Source organism: Oncorhynchus mykiss, chromosome 20 (genome assembly GCF_057628025.1).
Source record: "Oncorhynchus mykiss isolate SJ-2025 chromosome 20, ASM5762802v1, whole genome shotgun sequence".
NCBI classification, from domain to species: domain Eukaryota; kingdom Metazoa; phylum Chordata; class Actinopteri; order Salmoniformes; family Salmonidae; genus Oncorhynchus; species Oncorhynchus mykiss.
Genome location: NC_143041.1, coordinates 6,181,017 through 6,205,866, shown reverse-complemented (window position 1 = coordinate 6,205,866; position 24,850 = coordinate 6,181,017). Strand labels below are relative to the sequence as shown.

Genomic DNA, 24,850 nt, shown 5'->3' with positions numbered 1-24,850 from the left:
GTGCACGTAAAACTGCGGGACAAGATATCTCTGACTCATTAAAACTGTCTTTTGTTACAACTGAAATCCACTCTGTCCAGCGTCCGTGATTTGGTCTCAACTCTCCAGTATTTGAACACTAACAGAATTGGTAGCAGAGGATGGTTGTTCTTGAATTCGATCTATTATAAGTTAGTGTGAGAGGACGAGACTGATCACGGCTAAAAAATCAGACGGAAGAGTGACTTCCCCAGCCATTCATCTTGCCTCAGGAAATCTGATCGGAGCGCTCTATATAAAGGTGAGCAGAGCCCGTTATATCGAAATCTGCATATTGTATTATAGCCTAAACCAAATTTTGATCAGAAAGTACTGGGCGTGAGTATGAATCGGTGCCCAAATTTTTTACATAAGAACCTAAGACATTGATCGGGGAGATCTTGTTTTGCTCGTTTTTATTTTTTATTTGTATTTTTATTTTTTATCAATTGGCCTATTATTAGAAGTGTAGTATGCATGTAAAAGTTCCTATTAAATAAGTGCTTACTGTTTAATTGGTTTTGTTTAGAAGTGTAGTATGCACGTAAAAGTTCCTATTGAATAAGTTCTAAACTGTTTAATTGGTTGTGTTTAGAGATTTAGTTAATTAATAGATCGACTGAATCTGCATGTAAAAGATCCTATTGAATGAGTTGTAAACTGTTTAATTGGTTATGTTAGAGGTGTAGTCGAATAGATATAGGATATGTAAGTTTGGCCTTCCACTAGACAGAGATCGGGAATGATGTGGCTATTGCACATCAAACAATAAACATAAGATGAACCAGAGTTGACATTCCATGATTTGGAGATGGGGGAAATTAAATTGAAAGAAACGTTTGTCGCGGAGTAGGTTGGGATACGTAACTGGGCTATTATGCACAGTAGACAAAGCCACCAGTAGACAAAGCCACCTTAGTATCGAATGGAATACTGATTTTCGTTTTTTTTCATTCCTGTTGATATTGCCTAAAGTTTAAAATTATTCTGACAATTGCTATAGAATCGCTCGAATTTACTGATATAAGTTCATAAAGGAATTTACTGAATTGTTTACAGAAAGTATTTAAATAATTCACTGAACAACTCTTAGTTGTCTAGACATTCTATCTATATTTCCTAAAGAGCTAGAATTACTCTGAAAATTGTTATAGAACCGCATATATTCACTGATATATTGTTCCAAAAGGAAATCGCAGAATCATTTATAGAAAATACCTAAACGAATCGCTGAACAAATTCAAATAAAATACCGGTGAAATACACACGTGGCGGGCGTCACATACTGATAACCCCCTTTGTCTCGACCAGGGACAGGCTAAGCATACAACGATAGAAATAAACACCACATAGTAAGGATTGAATATACCTAAATAACGCATTATACACATTATCAGACGAACTAGATAAAATGTCTGCAGCTACCACGCCCAAACTAAAATTCAATGATTATTTAGATCAGAGTATGATTGATAGAGCGGGAGGTAAAAAACAGTATGGGAAAGTGGAGAAAGTGTGGAAAGGATTACGGATAAGATGGACACAAGCAGGTTATTTTAGCGGAGGACCACCTACAGGGGGGAAACTCCAAGATATGCAGACAGAATTAGAGGACGCAGTAGAGCATGCAAAAGCGAGTGAGGCGGAGAGAAACAACATACACAGGTTCAAAAAAGTAGGTACAAGAGAGAGAGAGAGAGCAGAGGGGGAGCTCAAGATAGGTACATGCGCCATACAGGAGAGTAGGAGGGTGCTGCCCAAAAACACACCAGACATGATGGGCGTGGCTATTGTGGCGTCGGGGGATGTTAAAGCTCCGCCTGAGAACTTGCCCACGGCTCCCCCTGTGGCCGTTTCTCCCTCACTATATCCACAATTGACAATGGAGGCAGTTCAGCCCCAGCCATACTCAAAGGGACAAAATCACCGGAGCCCGTCACACAACCCATTCCTGCCCAGGGCACCTCCCACAATACAGGCTCCAGTTCTGAGAATAGACCAAGGGGAGTTAAAAGGAGAAATTACCCTGGGGATAACGGCTGGCCATATGGTATGTGAACAGTTCGAAACTGGGATTCCAGGAGCAGGAGACCTCCCCCAGGAACGGAGGCCGCAATGCTCCTCTGTGAACTCTCTCACCTCTGAAACCAGAGGACACTTACAAACAAGATTAGATTCAAACCACTTCTATCAGACGGATAGGGAGGACTGTCATCAGAACATGGATATCGAAAACGAAGAAGAAATTGACATGGTGCTCACCCCAGCTCCGATGGGAGCTCCAAACGTGACTAAGATGCAGGAGCTGCTGAAATCATCAATAGCTCGAGCTAAGGAACTCAGGGAGCTAATAGCTAACCAAGATAACAACAGAGAGGGATCCTACCGTGTGGAAGGCATAATGAGAGGAACAGTAACCAAAGTTACCGAATCAATGGGGTTCGAAACACTCCGTCGGTCCTCCAGAATTGCTGATAGAAGAGAGCGAGAGCAGGAGATGGCAGGACAGTACCCCCTGCGACCGACACCAGGTGATGCACACACTGTGGAGTACCAGCCCTGGAAAATGACTGATTTAACAACACTGATGGGACAGATGCCTAGCCTACATGGAGGAGCTTCAGCGTGGCTACTTCAACTGCAGACACTTACGTCAGGCCTGCAACTCTGCCTAGGAGACATGAAAGCACTTCTAGCAAGAGCCACCGACCACGGAACCATGGAGGCCCTCATGACAGCAGCTGACCTTGGATGGCGGGCCCCAACACTGCCCATAGACCACTTCCGTACCAGATTATGGGAAGTTCTACGGAGAGCATACCCTACAGAAAGAAACCATGCCACCTTATCCTCCTTTACAATCAACCCAGGTGAGCAACCTGCAGCATACCTGGACAGGGCTAAGACCACATGGAGATCGGTCCACGAAGAACCATTCGATCACACTGATACCACACTCAGCATGTGGAAGGAAATGGTGGTCAACGGGTGTCCCGGAGATGTTAAAACCAAACTCAGAGGAACGGTAGGGTTGTTTGCACTTCCTCTGACCCAATTCAACACTCATGTGCACCACCATGTGACCCAGCACAACAAGGAAAGAGGGGGTGCTGAGAGCCAGGTGCAGTCCCTCCAGGTACAACTCCTGAAACTCCAATTGAAGGAAGCACAACAAGGAGAAAAACCTAAGAAACAGATGGTGGCGGAAGAAACGAAGGAGACGGGCACCAAAACAGACATCTCTCAAATAGTGGCCCAGACTATCTCCCAGATGATTCAACAGCAGGCCGGTCCTCAACCAGCCAACCCGGGGCCTTGGTATCCCCCGCAACCACAATTTGCATACCAGCCGCAATGGATACCAGGCCATCCAAAAAGAGGGGTTTGTTTCAACTGTAGAACTCCAGGGCACTACTCACGAGAGTGTCCATACCCACTCACACCACAACAACGCCAGTGGAACTCTACGAGAGGTCCATATGGGAAGGAAAGGGGTGGAAATAGACCTCAACAGTACGAACATCAGCAACCAGGACCCACACCCATGCATCAGCAACCCGCATACAACCAACCGCAGTTCCAGGGAATGACTGGGAGCACCATCCCCTGGTCATAAAAATGCCCACCACCCACGGCAGAAGAAGGAAACAGCAACTCCCAGACGGTTCACATGTCACCCTTCAATCAGCCATCAACCCTCAACCAGCATCGGCCAAATTAGCTGAAATCATCGGATTGACGCAGGTCCTCATCAGAGGAAAAGGAAAGACTGAATATCTATACAGACTCAGCCCATGCCCATGAAGCAGGCCACACTGATGAACCCAGAACTTTTATGAGAAACACATGGCCCCACACACGAAGGCAAACTAAAGACCCTCCAAAAAGGCCTCGCACATCTGGTGGCACCCTCACATAAAAAATATGACTGACTTATTTTATGACGATGATTTATTTTGTGACGAATGCAATGGTTGTGACAGACACAACCCAAAGACACCATATCAAACACCAATGGGCTCATACGTAATACCTAATGCATGTTTTCAGGATATTAGTATAGACTACACCGACATGGGCCCCGAAAATGTATCTAAAGGCAAACTCTATCTCCTAGTCATAGTAGATAGGTTCTCCAAATGGGTAGAGGCAATACTAACAAAAGGGGAGGATGCTAGGTCAGTCTTTAAGTGGCTACAAACCAAACTAATACCCAGGTATGGCATCCCAAGACAAATCCATTTTGACAAATGGCTTACATTTAACAAACACCTGAGACAGGTGGAAGAAAGATTTGGCATAACCCACAGATTTGGATCTGTGTACAGGCCCCAATCCCAAAATCTGGTGGAACGTCAAACCAAAAGCAAAAGCTAAGATAGCTAAAGTATGTGCCTCATGGGATAATGACTGGTAGAGTCATGCATGGTCCACCAAGGGAGGGAGGTCATATGCCCGCCCTTGATGTACAACAAATTGTAATGTCTAATTATGTGAAAAAACTGACGGTTCTCTCTGCAGCACTCTCTACCCAGGTTCACAAGGTCCAGGAGGGGGAGCTGCCGGGGGACACGCCACTACTGAAGGTAAAGGTTGGTGACGGGGTGAGGGTTACAGTCCACAAGAGAAAGTGGCTGGAACCCAGGTGGACTGGACCGTACGAAGTGAAGGAGGTTACTTCACACTCAGTCCAGGTCAAAGGTAAATCAGGCACACCTTGGCACCGCCTTACACATTGCACCCCAGCCCCAATTCCTTCTAGAACACTGACTGAAGTCAGAGCTGATTTGAGCGGCCTAAATTCGATTCCAAATGAAGACACTCCTTCCTCAGGTGATGCGGCATCAAACTCCGCCTCCCCTGAGAAGGGAACCTCGCCCAGTTAGAGGGAAATTTCTCCCTCTCGGGGTGAGGCTGGGGATATCTGGTCCCTTATTTGTGATATTCATACTGATATTTGAAGTAATGTTACGGTGCGTGAATGAGGACCCAAAAGCGAATCAACTTAAACAGAGCTTCTTTAATTACCAAACATAGGTAGGCTCAGATGGACCGGCAGATTCCGACAGGACAGGACAAGGTTACAGCAAACATGACGACAGTCTGGTTCAGGCATGAATGACACAAACAAACAAGAATCCGACAAGGACAGGAGCAGAAACAGAGAGAGATATAGGGACCTAATCAGAGGGAAAAAGGGAACAGGTGGGGAACGGGGTGAATGGGTAGTTAGAGGAGACAAGGGACAGCTGGGGGAAAGCGGGGGAGAAAAGGTAACCTAACACGACCAGCAGAGGGAGACAGGGTGAAGGGAAAGGACAGAGACAAGACAACATGACAGTACATGACAGTACCCCCCCACTCACCGAGCGCCTCCTGGCGCACTCGAGGAGGAAACCTGGCGGCAACGGAGGAAATCATCAATCAGCGCACGGTCCAGCACGTCCCGAGAGGGAACCCAACTCCTCTCCTCAGGACCGTACCCCTCCCAGTCAACTAGGTACTGATGACCACGGCCCCGAGGACGCATGTCCAAGATTTTACGGACCCTGTAGATAGGTGCGCCCTCGACAAGGATGGGGGGGGGGGGGAAGACGAGCGGGGGCGCGAAGAACGGGCTTAACACAGGAGACATGGAAAACCGGGTGGACGCGACGAAGATATCGCGGAAGAAGAAGTCGCACTGCGACAGGATTAATGACCTGAGAGATACGGAATGGACCAATGAACCGCGGGGTCAACTTGCGAGAAGCCGTCTTAAGGGGAAGGTTCTGAGTGGAGAGCCAAACTCTCTGACCGCGACAATATCTAGGGCTCTTCGTTCTACGCTTATTAGCAGCTCTCACAGTCTGCGCCCTATAACGGCAAAGTGCAGACCTGACCCTCTTCCAGGTGCGCTCGCAACGTTGGACAAAAGCCTGAGCGGAGGGGACGCTGGACTCGGCAAACTGAGATGAGAACAACGGAGGCTGGTACCCGAGGCTACTCTGAAAAGGAGATAGCCCGGTCGCAGACGAAGGAAGCGAGTTGTGGGCGTATTCTGCCCAGGGGAGCTGTTCTGACCAAGACGCAGGGTTGCGAAAAGAAAGACTGCGTAAGATGCGACCAATAGTCTGATTGGCCCGTTCTGCTTGACCGTTAGACTGGGGGTGAAAGCCGGAAGAGAGACTGACGGAAGCCCCAATCAAACGGCAAAACTCCCTCCAAAATTGAGACGTGAATTGCGGACCTCTGTCCGAAACGACGTCTGACGGAAGGCCATGAATTCTGAAAACATTCTCGATGATGATTTGTGCCGTCTCTTTAGCAGAAGGAAGCTTAGCAAGGGGAATGAAATGAGCCGCCTTAGAGAACCTATCGACAACCGTAAGAATAACAGTCTTCCCCGCTGACGAAGGCAGTCCGGTGACAAAATCTAAGGCGATGTGAGACCACGGTCGAGAGGGAATAGGAAGCGGCCTGAGACGGCCGGCAGGAGGAGAGTTACCGGACTTAGTCTGCGCGCAGACCGAACAAGCAGCCACGAAACGACGCGTGTCATGCTCCCGGGTGGGCCACCAGAAACGCTGGCGAATGGAAGCAAGCGTACCCCGAACGCCAGGGTGGCCGGCTAACTTGGCAGAGTGAGCCCACTGAAGAACGGCCAGACGAGTAGGAACGGGAACGAAAAGAAGGTTCCTAGGACAAGCGCGCGGCGACGGAGTTTGAGTGAGTGCTTGCTTTACCTGCCTCTCAATTCCCCAGACAGTCAACCCGACAACACGCCCCTCAGGGAGAATCCCCTCGGGGTCAGTGGAGGCTACTGAAGAACTGAAGAGACGAGACAAAGCATCAGGCTTGGTGTTCTTAGAGCCCGGACGATAAGAAATCACGAACTCGAAACGAGCGAAAAACAGCGCCCAACGCGCCTGACGCGCATTAAGTCGTTTGGCAGAACGGATGTACTCAAGGTTCCTATGGTCAGTCCAAACGACAAAAGGAACGGTCGCCCCCTCCAACCACTGTCGCCATTCGCCTAGGGCTAACCGGATGGCGAGCAGTTCGCGGTTACCCACATCATAGTTACGTTCCGACGGCGACAGGCGATGAGAAAAATACGCGCATGGGTGGACCTTGTCGTCAGAGAGGGAGCGCTGAGAAAGGATGGCTCCCACTCCCACCTCTGACGCGTCAACCTCGACAACGAACTGTCTAGAGACGTCAGGTGTAACAAGGATAGGAGCGGATGTAAAACGATTCTTGAGGAGATCAAAAGCTCCCTGGGCGGAAACGGACCACTTAAAGCACGTCTTGACAGAAGTAAGGGCTGTGAGAGGAGCTGCCACCTGACCGAAATTACGGATGAAACGACGATAGAAGTTCGCGAAGCCGAGAAAGCGCTGCAGCTCGACGCGTGACTTAGGGACGGGCCAATCAATGACAGCTTGGACCTTAGCGGGATCCATCTTAATGCCTTCAGCGGAAATAACAGAACCGAGAAATGTGACGGAGGAGGCATGAAAAGTGCACTTCTCAGCCTTCACAAAAAGACAATTCTCTAAAAGGCGCTGGAGGACACGTCGAACGTGCTGAACATGAATCTGGAGTGACGGTGAAAAAATCAGGATATCGTCAAGGTAAACGAAAACAAAGATGTTCAGCATGTCTCTCAGGACATCATTGACTAATGCCTGAAAGACAGCTGGAGCGTTAGCGAGGCCGAAAGGAAGAACCCGGTATTCAAAGTGCCCTAACGGAGTGTTAAACGCCGTCTTCCACTCGTCCCCCTCCCTGATGCGCACGAGATGGTAAGCGTTACGAAGGTCCAACTTAGTGAAAAACCTGGCTCCCTGCAGGATCTCGAAGGCTGAAGACATAAGAGGAAGCGGATAACGATTCTTCACTGTTATGTCATTCAGCCCTCGATAATCTATGCAGGGGCGCAGAGACCCGTCCTTCTTCTTGACAAAAAAAAACCCCGCTCCGGCGGGAGAGGAGGAGGGGACTATGGTACCGGCGTCAAGAGCTACAGACAAATAATCTTCGAGGGCCTTACGTTCGGGAGCCGACAGAGAGTATAGTCTACCCCGGGGGGGGGTGGTTCCCGGAAGGAGATCAATACTACAATCATACGACCGGTGTGGAGGAAGAGAGGTGGCCCTGGACCGACTGAACACCGTGCGCAGATCGTGATATTCCTCCGGCACCCCTGTCAAATCACCAGGCTCCTCCTGTGAAGAAGAGACAGAGGAAACAGGAGGGATAGCAGACATTAAACATTTCACATGACAAGAGACGTTCCAGGAGAGGATAGAATTACTAGACCAATTAATGGAAGGATTATGACAAACTAGCCAGGGATGGCCCAAAACAACAGGTGTAAAAGGTGAACGAAAAATTAAAAAAGAAATGGTTTCACTATGATTACCAGAAACAGTGAGGGTTAAAGGTAGCGTCTCACGCTGAATCCTGGGGAGAGGACTACCATCCAGGGCGAACAAGGCCGTGGGCTCCTTTAACTGTCTGAGAGGAATGTCATGTTCCCGAGCCCAGGTCTCGTCCATAAAACAGCCCTCCGCCCCAGAGTCTATTAAGGCACTGCAGGAAGCTGACGAACCGGTCCAGCGTAGATGGACCGACAAGGTAGTGCAGGATCTTGAAGGAGAGACAGGAGTAGTAGCGCTCACCAGTAGCCCTCCGCTTACTGACGAGCTCTGGCCTTTTACTGGACATGAAGTGACAAAATGACCAGCGGAACCGCAATAGAGACAGAGGCGGTTGGTGATTCTCCGTTCCCTCTCCTTAGTCGAGATGCGGATACCTCCCAGCTGCATGGGCTCAGCACCCGAGCCGGCAGAGGAAGATGGTAGTGATGCGGAGAGGGAGGCGACGGAGAGCGCGAGCTCCTTTCCACGAGCTCGGTGACGAAGATCAACCCGTCGCTCAATGCGAATAGCGAGTTCAATCAAGGAATCCACGCTGGAAGGAACCTCCCGGGAGAGAATCTCATCCTTTACCTCTGCGCGGAAACCCTCCAGAAGACGAGCGAGCAAGGCCGGCTCGTTCCAGCCACTGGAGACAGCAAGAGTGCGAAACTCAATAGAGTAGTCTGTTATGGATCGATTGCCTTGACATAGGGAAGACAGGGCCCTGGAAGCCTCCTCCCCAAAAACAGATCGATCAAAAACCCGTATCATCTCCTCCTTAAAGTCTTGATACTGGTTAATACACTCAGCCCTTGCCTCCCAGATTGCCGTGCCCCACTCACGAGCCCGTCCAATAAGGAGAGATATGACGTAGGCGACACGAGCAGTGCTCCTGGAGTAAGTGTTGGGCTGGAGAGAAAACACAATATCACACTGGGTGAGGAACGAGCGGCATTCAGTGGGCTCCCCAGAGTAACACGGCGGGTTATTGATTCTGGGCTCCGGAGATTCGAAAGCCCTGGAAGTGGCCGGTGGATCGAGGCGGAGATGGTGAACCTGTTCTGTGAGGTTGGAGACTTGGGTGGCCAGGGTCTCAACGGCATGTCGAGCAGCAGACAATTCCTGCTTGTGTCTGCCTAGCATCGCTCCCTGGATCTCGACGGCTGAGTGGAGAGGATCCGAAGTCGCTGGGTCCATTCTTGGTCGGATTCTTCTGTTACGGTGCGTGAATGAGGACCCAAAAGCGAATCAACTTAAACAGAGCTTCTTTAATTACCAAACATAGGTAGGCTCAGATGGACCGGCAGATTCCGACAGGACAGGACAAGGTTACAGCAAACATGACGACAGTCTGGTTCAGGCATGAATGACACAAACAAACAAGAATCCGACAAGGACAGGAGCAGAAACAGAGAGAGATATAGGGACCTAATCAGAGGGAAAAAGGGAACAGGTGGGGAACGGGGTGAATGGGTAGTTAGAGGAGACAAGGGACAGCTGGGGGAAAGCGGGGGAGAAAAGGTAACCTAACACGACCAGCAGAGGGAGACAGGGTGAAGGGAAAGGACAGAGACAAGACAACATGACAGTACATGACAAGTAACCCTAGGACTTTCACATGGTTAATTGAACAACTACTTCACCCTGCCACATCACATACACCAACCCCTACACATGTCCCTAACTCCTTTCCTGATATCACTCCCTCCAATCACTCCCGTCCCAAACGTAGCACTACACCTACAGACCCACCATGCAAACCAGACAAGGTTAGGAGCACCACCTTATGTATACCCACGATTGCAACCGGCACCTTTCTGCTATAGTTTTCACGTCTAATAGACGTGAAGAGGGGGATTTGTTATATAAATATTCATACACATAGCTCATATAAACAAAGACATTCCGTAGTAAGAACACATACACCCAGCCATAAGACTGACCCCCTCTTCCTTATATAAACACACATCTCATCTCCCTCTAACTGGCCTGTCCCAAGAGCAAAGAACTTTTGCTGTGCACCAATGGGGCCCGCTCTGGCTAGAGCAAGGCCCGCCTCCAACCCTCCGACCAGTCAAGAAGACCGAAACGACAAGACTCCACCTACTTTATTCTATGTATAAAAATGTATGTAACCATTGTATAGGCCTCTTTTTCACCTGGCTCCTTGCCGAGTTATGTGAACTAGGTCCGTGCACGTAAAACTGCGGGACAAGATATCTCTGACTCATTAAAACTGTCTTTTGTTACAACTGAAATCCACTCTGTCCAGCGTCCGTGATTTGGTCTCAACTCTCCAGTATTTGAACACTAACACCTTCAACTTGTTAGAAAATCCATTCATTTGCCCAAGTGAATCATAAGACATGAACAAAATGCATCAGTGATTCGTATTTCCACGCAACTTTCAGAAACTGCACAGGACTGCCCAGTTTCCGTGCGCATGCGTGCGGAGCGCGCGCATGTCTACACTTTGTGTAGCCGTTAGCGATGAGGCTAATGATAACCTTCTTGTGGTAGGTAGAGAAGGAAAGGCTTCCCACAAAAACCTTCTCAATCAAATGTTAACTGCAAAGTAGCCTATGCCAGCCTGGCAGAATTATATCATGAGTATTTGCATCAATCCAGTGGCCATTTGTTTTGCAAACTCCGCAATCACATGAGCGCTACAGCAACACCGCTTAACCAAACAAAGGTCTCTTCCTGGCGCACACTTGCCTAAAAAAGGGTAACTACACCCCAAAATCGATATGTCTTCCGTTTTTCCCAGACCTCAAAAGTGGTTTCCTGCTAGGGTTTTAAATGTTGTCGTGGACATAGAACATCTAATCGTGTTATATTTCTATTAAAAAGGTGTACTTTTGAGAGCGAAAACCTGCAGAAGCAGGAACAAACGGGGGAATATATTTTTTTTTTTGGGGGGGGCGGGGGGGGCAATCATTCAAAACATTGAAGGGGATTTTACAGGGCCCTAATGGACTACAGACATTGACAGTCTCCTAGCCTAAAAACAAATGCTGAATGCACTGCCTAGATTTTGAGGTAAAGGCATTGTCCATTATTTGATTTGATCAGGCACTAACAAACTGCATTTAGTCCAATAAAAAGACACAACACTATTAGGGTGATAAATAATGACACAAGAGAACCCTCTGCTGGAGCAAAACGCTTACAGCACCTGGTATTCCCAGGCGGTCTCCCATCCAAGTACTAACCAGGCCCGACCCTGCTTAGCTTCCGAGATCGGACGAGATCGGGCGTATTCAGGCTGGTATGGCCGTAAGCGAAAGGCAATCTCTTGGTACACTATATAAAGTCAACGTGTCGCTTACTCTTAGGGGGACAGAGAAATGTCCACTTTGTGACACACACTGAAAAGCTCAAACCTTGCTTGCATTTCCAGACCATATATTTCACTATTGTGGGGGGGAAAAAGAGGGCATATCCTAGGTTCATACTTATGACAACTTCATGGACCTGGGCCCTATAAAATACAGCGCGCCCACACGGAATCACGAAATACAGACATTACACCGAAATTCAACAACATTACAAAATGCTTTGAGCTAAGGAGGAAATCAAATCATTCCCTTCAACTTGTTAGAAAATCCATTCATTTGCCCAAGTGAATCATAAGACATGAACAAAATGCATCAGTGATTCGTATTTCCACGCAACTTTCAGAAACTGCACAGGACTGCCCAGTTTCCGTGCGCATGCGTGCGGAGCGCGCGCATGTCTACACTTTGTGTAGCCGTTAGCGATGAGGCTAATGATAACCTTCTTGTGGTAGGTAGAGAAGGAAAGGCTTCCCACAAAAACCTTCTCAATCAAATGTTAACTGCAAAGTAGCCTATGCCAGCCTGGCAGAATTATATCATGAGTATTTGCATCAATCCAGTGGCCATTTGTTTTGCAAACTCCGCAATCACATGAGCGCTACAGCAACACCGCTTAACCAAACAAAGGTCTCTTCCTGGCGCACACTTGCCTAAAAAAGGGTAACTACACCCCAAAATCGATATGTCTTCCGTTTTTCCCAGACCTCAAAAGTGGTTTCCTGCTAGGGTTTTAAATGTTGTCGTGGACATAGAACATCTAATCGTGTTATATTTCTATTAAAAAGGTGTACTTTTGAGAGCGAAAACCTGCAGAAGCAGGAACAAACGGGGGAATATATATTTTTTTTTTGGGGGGGCGGGGGGGGCAATCATTCAAAACATTGAAGGGGATTTTACAGGGCCCTAATGGACTACAGACATTGACAGTCTCCTAGCCTAAAAACAAATGCTGAATGCACTGCCTAGATTTTGAGGTAAAGGCATTGTCCATTATTTGATTTGATCAGGCACTAACAAACTGCATTTAGTCCAATAAAAAGACACAACACTATTAGGGTGATAAATAATGACACAAGAGAACCCTCTGCTGGAGCAAAACGCTTACAGCACCTGGTATTCCCAGGCGGTCTCCCATCCAAGTACTAACCAGGCCCGACCCTGCTTAGCTTCCGAGATCGGACGAGATCGGGCGTATTCAGGCTGGTATGGCCGTAAGCGAAAGGCAATCTCTTGGTACACTATATAAAGTCAACGTGTCGCTTACTCTTAGGGGGACAGAGAAATGTCCACTTTGTGACACACACTGAAAAGCTCAAACCTTGCTTGCATTTCCAGACCATATATTTCACTATTGTGGGGGGGAAAAAGAGGGCATATCCTAGGTTCATACTTATGACAACTTCATGGACCTGGGCCCTATAAAATACAGCGCGCCCACACGGAATCACGAAATACAGACATTACACCGAAATTCAACAACATTACAAAATGCTTTGAGCTAAAGAGGAAATCAAATCATTCCCTTCAACTTGTTAGAAAATCCATTCATTTGCCCAAGTGAATCATAAGACATGAACAAAATGCATCAGTGATTCGTATTTCCACGCAACTTTCAGAAACTGCACAGGACTGCCCAGTTTCCGTGCGCATGCGTGCGGAGCGCGCGCATGTCTACACTTTGTGTAGCCGTTAGCGATGAGGCTAATGATAACCTTCTTGTGGTAGGTAGAGAAGGAAAGGCTTCCCACAAAAACCTTCTCAATCAAATGTTAACTGCAAAGTAGCCTATGCCAGCCTGGCAGAATTATATCATGAGTATTTGCATCAATCCAGTGGCCATTTGTTTTGCAAACTCCGCAATCACATGAGCGCTACAGCAACACCGCTTAACCAAACAAAGGTCTCTTCCTGGCGCACACTTGCCTAAAAAAGGGTAACTACACCCCAAAATCGATATGTCTTCCGTTTTTCCCAGACCTCAAAAGTGGTTTCCTGCTAGGGTTTTAAATGTTGTCGTGGACATAGAACATCTAATCGTGTTATATTTCTATTAAAAAGGTGTACTTTTGAGAGCGAAAACCTGCAGAAGCAGGAACAAACGGGGGAATATATATTTTTTTTTTGGGGGGGCGGGGGGGGCAATCATTCAAAACATTGAAGGGGATTTTACAGGGCCCTAATGGACTACAGACATTGACAGTCTCCTAGCCTAAAAACAAATGCTGAATGCACTGCCTAGATTTTGAGGTAAAGGCATTGTCCATTATTTGATTTGATCAGGCACTAACAAACTGCATTTAGTCCAATAAAAAGACACAACACTATTAGGGTGATAAATAATGACACAAGAGAACCCTCTGCTGGAGCAAAATGCTTACAGCACCTGGTATTCCCAGGCGGTCTCCCATCCAAGTACTAACCAGGCCCGACCCTGCTTAGCTTCCGAGATCGGACGAGATCGGGCGTATTCAGGCTGGTATGGCCGTAAGCAAAAGGCAATCTCTTGGTACACTATATAAAGTCAACGTGTCGCTTACTCTTAGGGGGACAGAGAAATGTCCACTTTGTGACACACACTGAAAAGCTCAAACCTTGCTTGCATTTCCAGACCATATATTTCACTATTGTGGGGGGGAAAAAGAGGGCATATCCTAGGTTCATACTTATGACAACTTCATGGACCTGGGCCCTATAAAATACAGCGCGCCCACACGGAATCACGAAATACAGACATTACACCGAAATTCAACAACATTACAAAATGCTTTGAGCTAAGGAGGAAATCAAATCATTCCCTTCAACTTGTTAGAAAATCCATTCATTTGCCCAAGTGAATCATAAGACATGAACAAAATGCATCAGTGATTCGTATTTCCACGCAACTTTCAGAAACTGCACAGGACTGCCCAGTTTCCGTGCGCATGCGTGCGGAGCGCGCGCATGTCTACACTTTGTGTAGCCGTTAGCGATGAGGCTAATGATAACCTTCTTGTGGTAGGTAGAGAAGGAAAGGCTTCCCACAAAAACCTTCTCAATCAAATGTTAACTGCAAAGTAGCCTATGCCAGCCTGGCAGAATTATATCATGAGTATTTGCATCAATCCAGTGGCCATTTGTTTTGCAAACTCCGCAATCACATGAGCGCTACAGCAACACCGCTTAACCAAACAAAGGTCTCTTCCTGGCGCACACTTGCCTAAAAAAGGGTAACTACACCCCAAAATCGATATGTCTTCCGTTTTTCCCAGACCTCAAAAGTGGTTTCCTGCTAGGGTTTTAAATGTTGTCGTGGACATAGAACATCTAATCGTGTTATATTTCTATTAAAAAGGTGTACTTTTGAGAGCGAAAACCTGCAGAAGCAGGAACAAACGGGGGAATATATTTTTTTTTTTGGGGGGGGCGGGGGGGGCAATCATTCAAAACATTGAAGGGGATTTTACAGGGCCCTAATGGACTACAGACATTGACAGTCTCCTAGCCTAAAAACAAATGCTGAATGCACTGCCTAGATTTTGAGGTAAAGGCATTGTCCATTATTTGATTTGATCAGGCACTAACAAACTGCATTTAGTCCAATAAAAAGACACAACACTATTAGGGTGATAAATAATGACACAAGAGAACCCTCTGCTGGAGCAAAACGCTTACAGCACCTGGTATTCCCAGGCGGTCTCCCATCCAAGTACTAACCAGGCCCGACCCTGCTTAGCTTCCGAGATCGGACGAGATCGGGCGTATTCAGGCTGGTATGGCCGTAAGCGAAAGGCAATCTCTTGGTACACTATATAAAGTCAACGTGTCGCTTACTCTTAGGGGGACAGAGAAATGTCCACTTTGTGACACACACTGAAAAGCTCAAACCTTGCTTGCATTTCCAGACCATATATTTCACTATTGTGGGGGGGAAAAAGAGGGCATATCCTAGGTTCATACTTATGACAACTTCATGGACCTGGGCCCTATAAAATACAGCGCGCCCACACGGAATCACGAAATACAGACATTACACCGAAATTCAACAACATTACAAAATGCTTTGAGCTAAGGAGGAAATCAAATCATTCCCTTCAACTTGTTAGAAAATCCATTCATTTGCCCAAGTGAATCATAAGACATGAACAAAATGCATCAGTGATTCGTATTTCCACGCAACTTTCAGAAACTGCACAGGACTGCCCAGTTTCCGTGCGCATGCGTGCGGAGCGCGCGCATGTCTACACTTTGTGTAGCCGTTAGCGATGAGGCTAATGATAACCTTCTTGTGGTAGGTAGAGAAGGAAAGGCTTCCCACAAAAACCTTCTCAATCAAATGTTAACTGCAAAGTAGCCTATGCCAGCCTGGCAGAATTATATCATGAGTATTTGCATCAATCCAGTGGCCATTTGTTTTGCAAACTCCGCAATCACATGAGCGCTACAGCAACACCGCTTAACCAAACAAAGGTCTCTTCCTGGCGCACACTTGCCTAAAAAAGGGTAACTACACCCCAAAATCGATATGTCTTCCGTTTTTCCCAGACCTCAAAAGTGGTTTCCTGCTAGGGTTTTAAATGTTGTCGTGGACATAGAACATCTAATCGTGTTATATTTCTATTAAAAAGGTGTACTTTTGAGAGCGAAAACCTGCAGAAGCAGGAACAAACGGGGGAATATAATTTTTTTTTGGGGGGGGGGGCGGGGGGGGCAATCATTCAAAACATTGAAGGGGATTTTACAGGTCCCTAATGGACTACAGACATTGACAGTCTCCTAGCCTAAAAACAAATGCTGAATGCACTGCCTAGATTTTGAGGTAAAGGCATTGTCCATTATTTGATTTGATCAGGCACTAACAAACTGCATTTAGTCCAATAAAAAGACACAACACTATTAGGGTGATAAATAATGACACAAGAGAACCCTCTGCTGGAGCAAAACGCTTACAGCACCTGGTATTCCCAGGCGGTCTCCCATCCAAGTACTAACCAGGCCCGACCCTGCTTAGCTTCCGAGATCGGACGAGATCGGGCGTATTCAGGCTGGTATGGCCGTAAGCGAAAGGCAATCTCTTGGTACACTATATAAAGTCAACGTGTCGCTTACTCTTAGGGGGACAGAGAAATGTCCACTTTGTGACACACACTGAAAAGCTCAAACCTTGCTTGCATTTCCAGACCATATATTTCACTATTGTGGGGGGGAAAAAGAGGGCATATCCTAGGTTCATACTTATGACAACTTCATGGACCTGGGCCCTATAAAATACAGCGCGCCCACACGGAATCACGAAATACAGACATTACACCGAAATTCAACAACATTACAAAATGCTTTGAGCTAAGGAGGAAATCAAATCATTCCCTTCAACTTGTTAGAAAATCCATTCATTTGCCCAAGTGAATCATAAGACATGAACAAAATGCATCAGTGATTCGTATTTCCACGCAACTTTCAGAAACTGCACAGGACTGCCCAGTTTCCGTGCGCATGCGTGCGGAGCGCGCGCATGTCTACACTTTGTGTAGCCGTTAGCGATGAGGCTAATGATAACCTTCTTGTGGTAGGTAGAGAAGGAAAGGCTTCCCACAAAAACCTTCTCAATCAAATGTTAACTGCAAAGTAGCCTATGCCAGCCTGGCAGAATTATATCATGAGTATTTGCATCAATCCAGTGGCCATTTGTTTTGCAAACTCCGCAATCACATGAGCGCTACAGCAACACCGCTTAACCAAACAAAGGTCTCTTCCTGGCGCACACTTGCCTAAAAAAGGGTAACTACACCCCAAAATCGATATGTCTTCCGTTTTTCCCAGACCTCAAAAGTGGTTTCCTGCTAGGGTTTTAAATGTTGTCGTGGACATAGAACATCTAATCGTGTTATATTTCTATTAAAAAGGTGTACTTTTGAGAGCGAAAACCTGCAGAAGCAGGAACAAACGGGGGAATATAATTTTTTTTTGGGGGGGGGGGGCGGGGGGGGCAATCATTCAAAACATTGAAGGGGATTTTACAGGTCCCTAATGGACTACAGACATTGACAGTCTCCTAGCCTAAAAACAAATGCTGAATGCACTGCCTAGATTTTGAGGTAAAGGCATTGTCCATTATTTGATTTGATCAGGCACTAACAAACTGCATTTAGTCCAATAAAAAGACACAACACTATTAGGGTGATAAATAATGACACAAGAGAACCCTCTGCTGGAGCAAAACGCTTACAGCACCTGGTATTCCCAGGCGGTCTCCCATCCAAGTACTAACCAGGCCCGACCCTGCTTAGCTTCCGAGATCGGACGAGATCGGGCGTATTCAGGCTGGTATGGCCGTAAGCGAAAGGCAATCTCTTGGTACACTATATAAAGTCAACGTGTCGCTTACTCTTAGGGGGACAGAGAAATGTCCACTTTGTGACACACACTGAAAAGCTCAAACCTTGCTTGCATTTCCAGACCATATATTTCACTATTGTGGGGGGGAAAAAGAGGGCATATCCTAGGTTCATACTTATGACAACTTCATGGACCTGGGCCCTATAAAATACAGCGCGCCCACACGGAATCACGAAATACAGACATTACACCGAAATTCAACAACATTACAAAATGCTTTGAGCTAAGGAGGAAATCAAATCATTCCCTTCAACTTGTTAGAAAATCCATTCATTTGCCCAAGTGAATCATAAGACATGAACAAAATGCATCAGTGATTCGTATTTCCACGCAACTTTCAGAAACTGCACAGGACTGCCCAGTTTCCGTGCGCATGCGTGCGGAGCGCGCGCATGTCTACACTTTGTGTAGCCGTTAGCGATGAGGCTAATGATAACCTTCTTGTGGTAGGTAGAGAAGGAAAGGCTTCCCACAAAAACCTTCTCAATCAAATGTTAACTGCAAAGTAGCCTATGCCAGCCTGGCAGAATTATATCATGAGTATTTGCATCAATCCAGTGGCCATTTGTTTTGCAAACTCCGCAATCACATGAGCGCTACAGCAACACCGCTTAACCAAACAAAGGTCTCTTCCTGGCGCACACTTGCCTAAAAAAGGGTAACTACACCCCAAAATCGATATGTCTTCCGTTTTTCCCAGACCTCAAAAGTGGTTTCCTGCTAGGGTTTTAAATGTTGTCGTGGACATAGAACATCTAATCGTGTTATATTTCTATTAAAAAGGTGTACTTTTGAGAGCGAAAACCTGCAGAAGCAGGAACAAACGGGGGAATATAATTTTTTTTTTGGGGGGGGGGGCGGGGGGGGCAATCATTCAAAACATTGAAGGGGATTTTACAGGTCCCTAATGGACTACAGACATTGACAGTCTCCTAGCCTAAAAACAAATGCTGAATGCACTGCCTAGATTTTGAGGTAAAGGCATTGTCCATTATTTGATTTGATCAGGCACTAACAAACTGCATTTAGTCCAATAAAAAGACACAACACTATTAGGGTGATAAATAATGACACAAGAGAACCCTCTGCTGGAGCAAAACGCTTACAGCACCTGGTATTCCCAGGCGGTCTCCCATCCAAGTACTAACCAGGCCCGACCCTGCTTAGCTTCCAAGATCGGACGAGATCGGGCGTATTCAGGCTGGTATGGCCGTAAGCGAAAGGCAATCTCTTGGTACACTATATAGAGTCAACGTGTCGCTTACTCTTAGGGGGACAGAGAAATGTCCACCTTGTGACACACACTGAAAAGCTCAAACCTTGCTTGCATTTCCAGACCATATATTTCACTATTGTGGGGGGGGGGGGGGGAAAGAGGGCATATCCTAGGTTCATACTTATGACAACTTCATGGACCTGGGCCCTATAAAATACAGCGCGCCCACACGGAATCACGAAATACAGACATTACACCGAAATTCAACAACATTACAAAATGCTTTGAGCTAAGGAGGAAATCAAATCATTCCCTTCAACTTGTTAGAAAATCCATTCATTTGCCCAAGTGAATCATAAGACATGAACAAAATGCATCAGTGATTCGTATTTCCACGCAACTTTCAGAAACTGCACAGGACTGCCCAGTTTCCGTGCGCATGCGTGCGGAGCGCGCGCATGTCTACACTTTGTGTAGCCGTTAGCGATGAGGCTAATGATAACCTTCTTGTGGTAGGTAGAGAAGGAAAGGCTTCCCACAAAAACCTTCTCAATCAAATGTTAACTGCAAAGTAGCCTATGCCAGCCTGGCAGAATTATATCATGAGTATTTGCATCAATCCAGTGGCCATTTGTTTTGCAAACTCCGCAATCACATGAGCGCTACAGCAACACCGCTTAACCAAACAAAGGTCTCTTCCTGGCGCACACTTGCCTAAAAAAGGGTAACTACACCCCAAAATCGATATGTCTTCCGTTTTTCCCAGACCTCAAAAGTGGTTTCCTGCTAGGGTTTTAAATGTTGTCGTGGACATAGAACATCTAATCGTGTTATATTTCTATTAAAAAGGTGTACTTTTGAGAGCGAAAACCTGCAGAAGCAGGAACAAACGGGGGAATATAATTTTTTTTTTGGGGGGGGGGCGGGGGGGGCAATCATTCAAAACATTGAAGGGGATTTTACAGGTCCCTAATGGACTACAGACATTGACAGTCTCCTAGCCTAAAAACAAATGCTGAATGCACTGCCTAGATTTTGAGGTAAAGGCATTGTCCATTATTTGATTTGATCAGGCACTAACAAACTGCATTTAGTCCAATAAAAAGACACAACACTATTAGGGTGATAAATAATGACACAAGAGAACCCTCTGCTGGAGCAAAACGCTTACAGCACCTGGTATTCCCAGGCGGTCTCCCATCCAAGTACTAACCAGGCCCGACCCTGCTTAGCTTCCGAGATCGGACGAGATCGGGCGTATTCAGGCTGGTATGGCCGTAAGCGAAAGGCAATCTCTTGGTACACTATATAAAGTCAACGTGTCGCTTACTCTTAGGGGGACAGAGAAATGTCCACCTTGTGACACACACTGAAAAGCTCAAACCTTGCTTGCATTTCCAGACCATATATTTCACTATTGTGGGGGGGGGGGGGGAAAGAGGGCATATCCTAGGTTCATACTTATGACAACTTCATGGACCTGGGCCCTATAAAATACAGCGCGCCCACACGGAATCACGAAATACAGACATTACACCGAAATTCAACAACATTACAAAATGCTTTGAGCTAAGGAGGAAATCAAATCATTCCCTTCAACTTGTTAGAAAATCCATTCATTTGCCCAAGTGAATCATAAGACATGAACAAAATGCATCAGTGATTCGTATTTCCACGCAACTTTCAGAAACTGCACAGGACTGCCCAGTTTCCGTGCGCATGCGTGCGGAGCGCGCGCATGTCTACACTTTGTGTAGCCGTTAGCGATGAGGCTAATGATAACCTTCTTGTGGTAGGTAGAGAAGGAAAGGCTTCCCACAAAAACCTTCTCAATCAAATGTTAACTGCAAAGTAGCCTATGCCAGCCTGGCAGAATTATATCATGAGTATTTGCATCAATCCAGTGGCCATTTGTTTTGCAAACTCCGCAATCACATGAGCGCTACAGCAACACCGCTTAACCAAACAAAGGTCTCTTCCTGGCGCACACTTGCCTAAAAAAGGGTAACTACACCCCAAAATCGATATGTCTTCCGTTTTTCCCAGACCTCAAAAGTGGTTTCCTGCTAGGGTTTTAAATGTTGTCGTGGACATAGAACATCTAATCGTGTTATATTTCTATTAAAAAGGTGTACTTTTGAGAGCGAAAACCTGCAGAAGCAGGAACAAACGGGGGAATATAATTTTTTTTTTGGGGGGGGGGCGGGGGGGGCAATCATTCAAAACATTGAAGGGGATTTTACAGGTCCCTAATGGACTACAGACATTGACAGTCTCCTAGCCTAAAAACAAATGCTGAATGCACTGCCTAGATTTTGAGGTAAAGGCATTGTCCATTATTTGATTTGATCAGGCACTAACAAACTGCATTTAGTCCAATAAAAAGACACAACACTATTAGGGTGATAAATAATGACACAAGAGAACCCTCTGCTGGAGCAAAACGCTTACAGCACCTGGTATTCCCAGGCGGTCTCCCATCCAAGTACTAACCAGGCCCGACCCTGCTTAGCTTCCGAGATCGGACGAGATCGGGCGTATTCAGGCTGGTATGGCCGTAAGCGAAAGGCAATCTCTTGGTACACTATATAAAGTCAACGTGTCGCTTACTCTTAGGGGGACAGAGAAATGTCCACCTTGTGACACACACTGAAAAGCTCAAACCTTGCTTGCATTTCCAGACCATATATTTCACTATTGTGGGGGGGGGGGGGGGGGGGGAAAGAGGGCATATCCTAGGTTCATACTTATGACAACTTCATGGACCTGGGCCCTATAAAATACAGCGCGCCCACACGGAATCACGAAATACAGACATTACACCGAAATTCAACAACATTACAAAATGCTTTGAGCTAAGGAGGAAATCAAATCATTCCCTTCAACTTGTTAGAAAATCCATTCATTTGCCCAAGTGAATCATAAGACATGAACAAAATGCATCAGTGATTCGTATTTCCACGCAACTTTCAGAAACTGCACAGGACTGCCCAGTTTCCGTGCGCATGCGTGCGGAGCGCGCGCATGTCTACACTTTGTGTAGCCGTTAGCGATGAGGCTAATGATAACCTTCTTGTGGTAGGTAGAGAAGGAAAGGCTTCCCACAAAAACCTTCTCAATCAAATGTTAACTGCAAAGTAGCCTATGCCAGCCTGGCAGAATTATATCATGAGTATTTGCATCAATCCAGTGGCCATTTGTTTTGCAAACTCCGCAATCACATGAGCGCTACAGCAACACCGATTAACCAAACAAAGGTCTCTTCCTGGCGCACACTTGCCTAAAAAAGGGTAACTACACCCCAAAATCGATATGTCTTCCGTTTTTCCCAGACCTCAAAAGTGGTTTCCTGCTAGGGTTTTAAATGTTGTCGTGGACATAGAACATCTAATCGTGTTATATTTCTATTAAAAAGGTGTACTTTTGAGAGCGAAAACCTGCAGAAGCAGGAACAAACGGGGGAATATATTTTTTTTTTGGGGGGGGGGGCGGGGGGGGCAATCATTCAAAACATTGAAGGGGATTTTACAGGTCCCTAATGGACTACAGACATTGACAGTCTCCTAGCCTAAAAACAAATGCTGAATGCACTGCCTAGATTTTGAGGTAAAGGCATTGTCCATTATTTGATTTGATCAGGCACTAACAAACTGCATTTAGTCCAATAAAAAGACACAACACTATTAGGGTGATAAATAAAAGGGAGTTGCTCCACGCATGACACAAGAGAACCCTCTGCTGGAGCAAAACGCTTACAGCACCTGGTATTCCCAGGCGGTCTCCCATCCAAGTACTAACCAGGCCCGACCCTGCTTAGCTTCCGAGATCGGACGAGATCGGGCGTATTCAGGCTGGTATGGCCGTAAGCGAAAGGCAATCTCTTGGTACACTATATAAAGTCAACGTGTCGCTTACTCTTAGGGGGACAGAGAAATGTCCACTTTGTGACACACACTGAAAAGCTCAAACCTTGCTTGCATTTCCAGACCATATATTTCACTATTGTGGGGGGGAAAAAGAGGGCATATCCTAGGTTCATACTTATGACAACTTCATGGACCTGGGCCCTATAAAATACAGCGCGCCCACACGGAATCACGAAATACAGACATTACACCGAAATTCAACAACATTACAAAATGCTTTGAGCTAAGGAGGAAATCAATTCATTCCCTTCAACTTGTTAGAAAATCCATTCATTTGCCCAAGTGAATCATAAGACATGAACAAAATGCATCAGTGATTCGTATTTCCACGCAACTTTCAGAAACTGCACAGGACTGCCCAGTTTCCGTGCGCATGCGTGCGGAGCGCGCGCATGTCTACACTTTGTGTAGCCGTTAGCGATGAGGCTAATGATAACCTTCTTGTGGTAGGTAGAGAAGGAAAGGCTTCCCACAAAAACCTTCTCAATCAAATGTTAACTGCAAAGTAGCCTATGCCAGCCTGGCAGAATTATATCATGAGTATTTGCATCAATCCAGTGGCCATTTGTTTTGCAAACTCCGCAATCACATGAGCGCTACAGCAACACCGCTTAACCAAACAAAGGTCTCTTCCTGGCGCACACTTGCCTAAAAAAGGGTAACTACACCCCAAAATCGATATGTCTTCCGTTTTTCCCAGACCTCAAAAGTGGTTTCCTGCTAGGGTTTTAAATGTTGTCGTGGACATAGAACATCTAATCGTGTTATATTTCTATTAAAAAGGTGTACTTTTGAGAGCGAAAACCTGCAGAAGCAGGAACAAACGGGGGAATATAATTTTTTTTTTTGGGGGGGGGCGGGGGGGGCAATCATTCAAAACATTGAAGGGGATTTTACAGGTCCCTAATGGACTACAGACATTGACAGTCTCCTAGCCTAAAAACAAATGCTGAATGCACTGCCTAGATTTTGAGGTAAAGGCATTGTCCATTATTTGATTTGATCAGGCACTAACAAACTGCATTTAGTCCAATAAAAAGACACAACACTATTAGGGTGATAAATAATGACACAAGAGAACCCTCTGCTGGAGCAAAACGCTTACAGCACCTGGTATTCCCAGGCGGTCTCCCATCCAAGTACTAACCAGGCCCGACCCTGCTTAGCTTCCGAGATCGGACGAGATCGGGCGTATTCAGGCTGGTATGGCCGTAAGCGAAAGGCAATCTCTTGGTACACTATATAAAGTCAACGTGTCGCTTACTCTTAGGGGGACAGAGAAATGTCCACCTTGTGACACACACTGAAAAGCTCAAACCTTGCTTGCATTTCCAGACCATATATTTCACTATTGTGGGGGGGGGGGGGAAAGAGGGCATATCCTAGGTTCATACTTATGACAACTTCATGGACCTGGGCCCTATAAAATACAGCGCGCCCACACGGAATCACGAAATACAGACATTACACCGAAATTCAACAACATTACAAAATGCTTTGAGCTAAGGAGGAAATCAAATCATTCCCTTCAACTTGTTAGAAAATCCATTCATTTGCCCAAGTGAATCATAA

The 24,850-nt window shown here is 46.2% G+C and overlaps 11 non-coding genes across 11 annotated transcripts; all 11 read right to left on the bottom strand.

Annotated features, from left to right (window-relative positions):
- Positions 1–11,589: 11,589 nt before the first annotated feature.
- On the bottom strand, positions 11,590–11,708 carry LOC149974172 (5S ribosomal RNA). Its single transcript, XR_016489643.1, has one exon. It is a non-coding gene; the product is annotated as a 5S ribosomal RNA (ribosomal RNA).
- Positions 11,709–12,862: 1,154 nt separating this feature from the next.
- On the bottom strand, positions 12,863–12,981 carry LOC149974171 (5S ribosomal RNA). The gene has a single exon (XR_016489642.1). It is a non-coding gene; the product is annotated as a 5S ribosomal RNA (ribosomal RNA).
- Positions 12,982–14,135: 1,154 nt separating this feature from the next.
- On the bottom strand, positions 14,136–14,254 carry LOC149974170 (5S ribosomal RNA). Its single transcript, XR_016490036.1, has one exon. It is a non-coding gene; the product is annotated as a 5S ribosomal RNA (ribosomal RNA).
- Positions 14,255–15,408: 1,154 nt separating this feature from the next.
- Positions 15,409–15,527, bottom strand: LOC149974169 (5S ribosomal RNA). Its single transcript, XR_016489641.1, has one exon. It is a non-coding gene; the product is annotated as a 5S ribosomal RNA (ribosomal RNA).
- A 1,156-nt stretch (positions 15,528–16,683) lies between these two features.
- LOC149974168 (5S ribosomal RNA) lies at positions 16,684–16,802 on the bottom strand. Its single transcript, XR_016489639.1, has one exon. It is a non-coding gene; the product is annotated as a 5S ribosomal RNA (ribosomal RNA).
- Positions 16,803–17,959: 1,157 nt separating this feature from the next.
- Positions 17,960–18,078, bottom strand: LOC149974167 (5S ribosomal RNA). Its single transcript, XR_016489636.1, has one exon. It is a non-coding gene; the product is annotated as a 5S ribosomal RNA (ribosomal RNA).
- Positions 18,079–19,235: 1,157 nt separating this feature from the next.
- On the bottom strand, positions 19,236–19,354 carry LOC149974166 (5S ribosomal RNA). Its single transcript, XR_016489764.1, has one exon. It is a non-coding gene; the product is annotated as a 5S ribosomal RNA (ribosomal RNA).
- A 1,162-nt stretch (positions 19,355–20,516) lies between these two features.
- On the bottom strand, positions 20,517–20,635 carry LOC149974165 (5S ribosomal RNA). The gene has a single exon (XR_016489634.1). It is a non-coding gene; the product is annotated as a 5S ribosomal RNA (ribosomal RNA).
- Positions 20,636–21,796: 1,161 nt separating this feature from the next.
- LOC149974164 (5S ribosomal RNA) lies at positions 21,797–21,915 on the bottom strand. The gene has a single exon (XR_016489632.1). It is a non-coding gene; the product is annotated as a 5S ribosomal RNA (ribosomal RNA).
- A 1,186-nt stretch (positions 21,916–23,101) lies between these two features.
- LOC149974163 (5S ribosomal RNA) lies at positions 23,102–23,220 on the bottom strand. The gene has a single exon (XR_016489629.1). It is a non-coding gene; the product is annotated as a 5S ribosomal RNA (ribosomal RNA).
- Positions 23,221–24,376: 1,156 nt separating this feature from the next.
- Positions 24,377–24,495, bottom strand: LOC149974162 (5S ribosomal RNA). Its single transcript, XR_016489626.1, has one exon. It is a non-coding gene; the product is annotated as a 5S ribosomal RNA (ribosomal RNA).
- Between the last annotated feature and the right edge of the window lie 355 nt (positions 24,496–24,850).